This window comes from Scylla paramamosain, chromosome 25 (assembly GCF_035594125.1).
Source record: "Scylla paramamosain isolate STU-SP2022 chromosome 25, ASM3559412v1, whole genome shotgun sequence".
Lineage (NCBI taxonomy): Eukaryota > Metazoa > Arthropoda > Malacostraca > Decapoda > Portunidae > Scylla > Scylla paramamosain.
In genome coordinates this window covers 14,995,893-15,004,766 of record NC_087175.1, presented here as the reverse complement: position 1 = coordinate 15,004,766, position 8,874 = coordinate 14,995,893, and the positions used below count along the sequence as shown (strand labels likewise).

The window sequence follows — 8,874 nt, the reverse complement described above, 5'->3', positions numbered from 1 at the left end:
ACCACCACGTCTCATCTCCGCGGGGAGAACGAGAGAGAGAGAGAGAGAGAGAGAGAGAGAGAGAGAGAGAGAGAGAGAGAGAGAGAGAGAGAGAGAGAGAGAGAGAGAGAGAGAGAGAGAAAGTCAAATTATTATTAAATTTTCGAATCTAGTTTTGGTTCACATCATTTATATTTACTATCTCATCTATTTCTTATTTTACAGAATGCAAACAGTAATAGTATACTAGGAAGATTAAGGGAAAAAGTGTTGGTGTATCCAGCTGACTCCCTTGACCGTGTTGTGAGTCGCACTATAAGTGGCCTTCACGCAGCCTTTGGTCCTGAACTTGCACTTTTTGGAATCTTTCATCTTGATTTTTCAAAGGTTAGTCTTTACGTTCGTTTACGAGGGAAAAAAAATAAATAAATAAATAAATAAATAAATAAATAAATATATATATATATATATATATATATATATATATATATATATATATATATATATATATATATATATATATATATATATATATATATATATTCCTGCCAGTCCTCAGGGAAAACACACACACACACACACACACACACACACACACACACACACACACACTCAGACACACACACTCTTCTCTTCAGTACCCATTACACGAGAGAGAGAGAGAGAGAGAGAGAGAGAGAGAGAGAGAGAGAGAGAGAGACGGCACCCGTTTGGGAGCTCTGTGGAAGGATACGCTATCAGCGACAAAAATTTCTCTCTCTCTCTCTCTCTCTCTCTCTCTCTCTCTCTCTCTCTGTTTGAGTAAGGTGTTATTGAGATACATTGTTGAGTTGATTGTTGAGTTGATACATATTGAGTACATGAAATATGATCATTTCTGGAGACTGTTAACCTGGTGTCGGTAACTCGTGTGTTGTTCACAGCACAGTGAACATACGTAATTTCTATAATATTCTCTCTCTCTCTCTCTCTCTCTCTCTCTCTCTCTCTCTCTCTCTCTCTCTCTCTCTCTCTCTCTCTCTCTCTCTCTCTCTCTCTCTCTTTTATATATATATATATATATATATATATATATATATATATATATATATATATATATATATATATATATATATATATATATATATATATATATATATATATATATTTTTTTTTTTTTTTTTTTTTTTTTTTTTATGTTTTTGACCACGTACGCTATCCTTTGGTAAGAATGGAATTCGAGTAAAATTTATAATAACGAAAATAAACATACCGCTTATATTTACATGTCTTGAAAAAACAATCCGGCAATGTAAGGATTAATAGATTTAGAAGAACAGTGACCGTGTACCACATCAACAATGCAACAGTCAGAAAGTATACTTGGGATAAAGTTACAGAAAGAAGGATAAAAGCAGTAGGAGGGTAGTTTGAATGTCAAAGCTTCGTACCAGATTCTATGAAAAGCTTTTGATATGCCTAAGACATCAGCAAAAGTTTCATTAGAATCTCTAAAAAAGGATTGGAGACTTAGAAAGAAAAGCCAGGAGATCACCAGCAGAACAGCTTTGACAGAACCCATTCTGGCGATCAGATAGAAGGTTATGAAATGATCGATGTTTAAGAACCTTCCTTTTTTTTTTTTTTTTTTTTATGTAGGAGGGATACCGGCCAAGGGCAACAAAAATCCAATTTAAAAAAAAAGAAAAAAAGTCCACTGAGATGCCGGACCCGAACAGGGTCCGAAGCGGTAGTCAAAACTTGAAGGATAAATGTCTTGAAATCTCTCTCTTCAAAGAATTCAAGTCATAGGGAGGTGGAAACAAAGAAGTAGACAGGGAGTTCTAGAGTTTACTAGAGAAAGGAATGACTTATTGAGAATACTGGTTAACTCTTGCATTAAAGAGGTGGACAGAATAGGGGTGAGAGAAAGATGAAAGTCTTGTGCAGCGAGGCCACGGGAGGAAGGGAGGTATGCAGCAAGATCAAAGAACAGTTAGCATGAAAATAACAACATAATATAGCTAGAGATGTAACGTTGTGGCGATGAGAAAGAGGCTGAAGACAGTCAAAGGAAAGGAGTTAATGAAACGAAAAGCTTTTTATTCCTGTTGAAGATAGATTCAAAACCGTTAGATAGAAAGGAAATCAACGCAATAGGACAGTATTTTGAGGGATTAGAACGGTCATCCTTTTTAGGAACAGGCTGAATGTAGGCAAACTTCCAGCAAAAAGGTAAGGTAGATGTTGAAAGAGTTGAAAGAATTTGATTAGACAATGTGCAAGCACTGAGGCACAGTTTCGGAAAATAGTAGGAGGAACCCCATCAAGGCCATAAGCCTCCGAAGGGTTTAGGCCAGGGAGTGCATGGAAAACATCACTGCGAAGGATTTGAATGGGTAGCATGAAGTAATCTGATTGTGAGGGAGAGGGAGGAACTAGCCATGAATTATCAAAAATAGAAATTTAGCAAAGTTTGAGCGAAGAGCTCAGCTTTACAAATAGATGTTATGGCAGTAGTGCCATCAGGTTGAAATGAAGGAGGGAGATAAGAACAAGTAAAGTTATAGGAGATGTTTTTGGCTAGGATTAGAGGTCATCAGAGGAGTTAGACCTTGAAAGATTTTGACACTATTAATGAAGGAGTTTTTGGCTAATTGTAGAGCAGACCTGGCATGAATCAGGGCTGAAATATAAAATGCATGAGATTCAGGTGATGGAAGGCTGAAGTACCTTTTGTGGACCATCTCTTTATCATGTATAGCACGAGAACACTCTGTGGTAAACCAAAGTTTGCAAGTTTTAGGTCGAGGGAAAGAGTGTAGTAGTCAAGTGTGCTCCACTTTGGAAATTAAGTAGTCAAAGAATTTCTTTTAGGCAGAGGACATAAGAGTTAGGTGAGAGGTATACAGCACAGAATAAATTTGGTTTGAGACAGGCTCTGTAGTCGTATCCAGATGGTGGAAAACTCGGAAGATTCAAGAGAGCAGGTTAAGTCGTTGCGCACATAAGCGCAACATCCAGCTTTGGATTGAAAATGAGGATAGAGAGAGTAGGAGGGAACAGAAAAGGGGCTACTGTCATTTCTCTCAGACACCTTTGTTTCAGTGAGGAAAAGAAGATGAAATTTAGTGGAGGAGAGGTGGTGTTCTACAGATTGAAAATTAGATCTAAGAGGGTGAATGTTGCAGAAAATAATGAAGAAAAAGTTGAGGGGGTTGTCAAGACACTTTGGATCGATAACAGAAGAGCAGGGCATTTGTGGTCCCCTCCCCAGATGGATTCCGAAGCTGGTGTAGGGTGAAGTGCAGGATGTATCTATAATTAGGTGCATGCAGTTTTGTGTGTAGGAAGAGAGTTGTTTTTAGAGGGCAGGCAGTGACTGCCCCATTGTGTTGTGAGATATGAAGGGAAACGTTCAGTGAGGTCACTGTTGGATTTAATGATAAGTTCACAGCACGCCTTGGTCCAGTGATTCAGACCTCACTGGGAGTAATTATCGTTTTGGCATACTTGAAGCATCACACACCCTCACAACCAACCCGAACTTTGGTTGGAAGCTTGGCTGCCCACTTACGTATATGCAACACACACGTGGATGTGACCTTCCTGGCCGTAATCCCATTTCTTCAACGGCACAGTGCCGAGGCGGGAGGCTACAAGGATAGGGACTTTAACCGCCACTCTTGCTACCCATGGCCATCAGAAGAAATCCCCGTGCCGGACGTTGAAGGCAAGCGCCGGGGCAAACCACCTGGGTATGGGTAAACCTACCTGCCGGGGATCCTCTCCCCAACAGGATTCTGAGAAAGAACACGCCACGATCTCACTCTATCGGTTGGCTACCATCCTCGGACGGAGTGGCCTGCAGACCAGAGACTCTTCAATTTCCTATTTTAACGTCTTAGGTTCGACGCCCTAGTCTTTCAAGAATGAAGCTGAGGCATGCACCAACCTCTAGAACCAGGTGGGGATAATATAATAGTTGAGTTCCTACGCAATGATAATGGTATCGGAACGGAGCTCCGAAACATTATATTACAGTATGTATTTGACTTATGTTAAGTTATTATTCAATTGTGGATTTATGTGCGTAATATACATAGCCTCTAATAATTTTGTGTCCATACTGGACTCTGTCTTATGTAGTATTCTGAAATCTTTGTCACAAAAGGGATGATCATGTTCATGTGAATGGGAACGTGTTGCTGAAAATGATGGAATAGTTCATCATTTGTTCGGGAAGAAATACCTTTATGTCCAGCAATTCCGTGTGCAAGGTTACGTCTAGTCTCACCAATATATCGAACTTTACAGATCGAACACATGAATTCATATATTACACTGGAGGTAAGACTAGTGGGAATGACATCTTTGTATTTGAAGAATGATCCTATTGTTAAGGAATTTGTAAAAATAAATATGAATTTGTAGTCAGGGAGGTGAGTTTTAAGCAACTGTCCTAATTGTTTCCTAATCGAGTAGCATAAATGCCCATAAAAAGGAAACTTAATATTTATTTGTTACCTCTTGTATAGGTGAAGTTTGATAACTAACTATCAAGATATATTTGCTAAGAACTAAATACTGTATCTTCAATAACATTCATAAGGAAACAACTTCTTTATCAAAATTAATCCAATTTGATGCCAGACTATAACATTTATACAACAAGGATTTATTTGAAGTCACCTTAAACACTTGTGAAAAGAAAGATGAATAAACATTGTATACCAAGACCCGTTAACGTTTGTTGACGATACACTGATGTGGACAGCTTGTTGCCATAACGAGTAATTAAGACATCCAGGAAAGGTAAAGATAAATTATTCTCAAGTTCACATGTAAATTTAATATTAGGGTGCTGTTTGTTTAGGTACTCTAAATACAAAGGAAGTATCAATATGTATATATATATATATATATATATATATATATATATATATATATATATATATATATATATATATATATATATATATATATATATATATATATATATATATATATATATATATATATATATATATATATATATATATATATATATATATATATATATATATATATATATACATACATATTGAAGTGATAGGTGTTTAAGAATCTTCCTGTTGAGGATAAATAAAAAAAAAAAACTTTGGATAAGTAGGAAATTAAATCAATAGCACGGTAGTTTGAGGGATTACCCTTTTTAGGAACAGGTTGAACGTAGGCAAACTTCCAGCAAGAAGGAAAGATAAATGTTGACAGACAGAGCTGAAAGAGTTTGACTAGGCAACGTGCAAGCACGGAGGCACTGTTTCGGAGAACAATAGGAGGGACCCAATCAGGTATATATATATATATATATATATATATATATATATATATATATATATATATATATATATATATATATATATATATATATATATATATATATACCTGATTGGGTCCCTCCTATTGTTCTCCGAAACAGTGCCTCCGTGCTTGCACGTTGCTTAGTCAAACTCTTTCAGCTCTGTCTGTCAACATTTATCTTTCCTTCTTGCTGGAAGTTTGCCTACATTCAACCTGTTCCTAAAAAGGGTAATCCCTCAAACTACCGTGCTATTGATTTAATTTCCTACTTATCCAAAGTTTTTTATTTTTTTTATTTATCCTCAACAGGAAGATTCTTAAACACCTTTCACTTCACAACCTTCTATCTGATCGCCAGTATGGGTTCCGTCAATGCCGCTCTAATGATGATCTTCTGGTTTTCCATACTGAGTCTTGGTCATCCCCTTTTGGAGATTTTGGCGAAACTTTTGCTGTTGCCTTGGAGATATCCAAAGCTTTTGATAGAGTCTGACACAAAGCTTTGATTTCCAGACTACCTTCTACGGCTTCTATCCTTCTCTCTGTAACTTCATCTCAAGCTTCCTTTCTGACCGTTCTATTGCTGCTGTGGTAGACGGTCACTGTTCTATTAAATTTATTAACAGTGGCATTCTTCAGGGTTCTGTCCTGTCATCCACTCTTCTTATTATTCATCAATGACCTTCTAAACCAAACTTCTTGTCCTATCCACTCCTACGTTGATGATACCACCCTGCACTTTTCCACGTCTTTTCATTGACGTCCAACACTTCAGGAAGTAAACATTTCACGCAGGGAAGCCACAGAACGCCTGACTTCTGATCTTTCTAAAATTTCTGATTGGGGCAGAGCAAACTTGGTATTGTTCAATGCCTCAAAAACTCAATTCCTCCATCTATCAACTCGACACAATCTTCCAGACAACTATCCCTTCTTCTTCAGTGACACTCAACTGTCCCCCTCTTCTACACTGAACATCCTCGGTCTGTCCCTTACTTATAATCTAAACTGAAACTTCACATCTCATCTCAAACTAAAACAGCTTTTGTGAAGTTAAGCGATCTGAGACGTCTCCGTCAGTTTTTCTTACCCCCCTAGCAGCTAACTCTGTACAAGATATATCCGTCCATGTATGGAGTATGCTTCACATGTCTGGGAGGGTTCCACTTATACCGCTCTTCTAGACAGAGCGGAATCAAAAGCTTTTCGTCTCATCAACTCCTCTCCTCTCACTAACTGTCTTCAGCCTCTCTCTCACCGCCGCAATGTTGCATATCTAGCTGTCTTCTACCGCTATTTTCATGCTAACTGCTCTTCTGATCTTGCTAACTGCATGCCTCCCCTCCTTCTGCGGCCTCGCTGCACAAGACTTTCTTCTTTCTCTCACCCCTATTCTGTCCACCTCTCTAACGCAAGAGTTAACCAGTATTCTCAATCATTCATCCCTTTCTCTGGTAAACTCTGGAACTCCCTGCCTGCTTCTGTATTTCCACCTCCTATGACCTGAATTCCTTCAAGAGGGAGGTTTCAAGACACTTATCCACCAATTTTTGACCACTGCCTTGACCCTTTTACGGGACTGGCATTTCAGTGGGCATTTTTTTTATTGATTTTTGTTGCCCTTGGCCAGTGTCCTTCTTACATAAAAAAAATAAATAAAATACTTGTTAATATCAAGTTCTACAGACAGGAAAGTGCCGGGTTTACATGATGTCGCGAGGACTGCAGGGCCCTAGAAGCCTCGGTCTTGCTTTACCTAAAGGTTCGCCGCTGACGTCCAGGATCAACTCTTTGTAAGTCTTGTTGTATATCTAAGCACAAGGTAAAATCTGCCTCAGTTCGACTTATATATATATATATATATATATATATATATATATATATATATATATATATATATATATATATATATATATATATATATATATATATATATATATATAACAACGATAATGGCAATAATAATAGTAATATAGTCTGTCTCACGTAAACTGACGAAGAGAAGCCCTCCCTGCGGGAAGGTGGGGGTAGGGCATAACCTGTCATTCAAACCTGAGATTGGCTGGTGTAAAGCGAACGGTGCGGTTTCAGTCTGGATTCATTTTGGTGATCAGGAAGGTGTAGGTGAGGTGGTGATTTACCGCAAATCCTCACCCAAGCCGTGGCCACCCCCCCTCCACCACACACACACACACACACACACACACACACACACACACACCACCACCAAGAACCCGGACTACTCGCCACTGCAAGCAATTCTGGAGCGACTGCAGACGTGGACGGAGGAGAACAGGATGGCCATCAACCACAGCAAAACTGTGGTGATGCATTTCTGTACCTCCTCTGTACCAGTGCCCCCTCCCCAGCTCACAGTGGACCCTCATCCCCTGCAGGTGGTCCGATGTGCCAAGCTTCTCGGAGTCACGGTGGACGACCAGCTGACCTGGAAGCAGCATGTCGCCAGCACCGTAAGATCAGCTACCTGCAGGCTGTACATGCTGCGCAGGTCACTGGGGACGCCGACAGATGAGTTAAGGGGGGTGTACCTCACCTTCATCCTCCCCAAACTCATGTTCGCCTCCCCAGCGTGGTCCTCCTTCCTCACACAGGGCGTGCAGGGTCATCCTTGGCCCTGCCTACACCACCTATGAAGAAGCCACCCTGAGTCTGTCCAGACTATCCACCAGGCACCGAGAGGCTCTGGAGAAGTTTGGAAGGGGACTACTGCATCATCCACGTCTCAGAACATGCTACCGCCTGACGCGCCTCGCCCGGTCCGTGCCACCAGACACCACAACAAGATAACGCCCCTAAAGGCGCCGCGCACGGACCGGTACAGACTCAGTGCGATTCCCACCATGGTGCGAGCCATAAATCAATAGTCCCTTCTAGATTAGACTTACCTTTAGGATTAATGTTAAGTATATCTCCACCCCCTATGTACATTTTCAGTTTCTTAACTGTCTAAATGATAAACCGTTTATTATCATTATTATTATTATTATTATTATTATTATTATTATTATTATTATTATTATTACACACACACGTGAACAGGAGGAGGGAGATGAGGAAGGGTGGGATTGAAATGTCAAGATCGGGTCATTAACCCTCGCGCGGTCACTTGTAGTCTATGGATCAGTTTGGCGCAAATTTTGATTTTCTTTAAGGACTCTTGGCTTATTCTTTCTTTGGTAGACATATTCATGTTTTATACTTAATGATACACTCACGTGACATTTCATTTCTTACAATATTATGATGTTTAATTATATTGTATATAATAATACAAGTTAAAGGAAGTCATTCGAACCTTAATTAATCGAGCAATTAACCTCACAATGGGACCGCAATGACCCAAGCCAAGTCCAAGCACAACGCGGTGACCTCTCTGTCACTGCAACTCACCTATTTCTCTTGCGGTGTATTTCATCTCCCCTTCTACATCATAATATTCTTAGTGAATCTTGTTTGATAAATTTATTCACGGTGACAGTGCTGTGTTTCACGCGAAGCTTATGGAAATATAAGTGAAATAGTAAGGTGCTGTTAAATTACCCATTTCCCAGT

General features: G+C 39.4%; 1 long non-coding RNA gene across 1 annotated transcript in view; it reads left to right on the top strand.

Annotated features, from left to right (window-relative positions):
- Positions 1-214: 214 nt before the first annotated feature.
- The window catches only part of LOC135113445 (uncharacterized), a 10,868-nt gene continuing 2,208 nt past the window's right edge, over positions 215-8,874 (top strand). The window contains exons 1-2 of the long non-coding RNA XR_010274841.1: positions 215-366; positions 6,988-7,094. This is a non-coding gene — a long non-coding RNA (uncharacterized LOC135113445). The remainder of the gene's footprint in view (positions 367-6,987; positions 7,095-8,874) is intronic.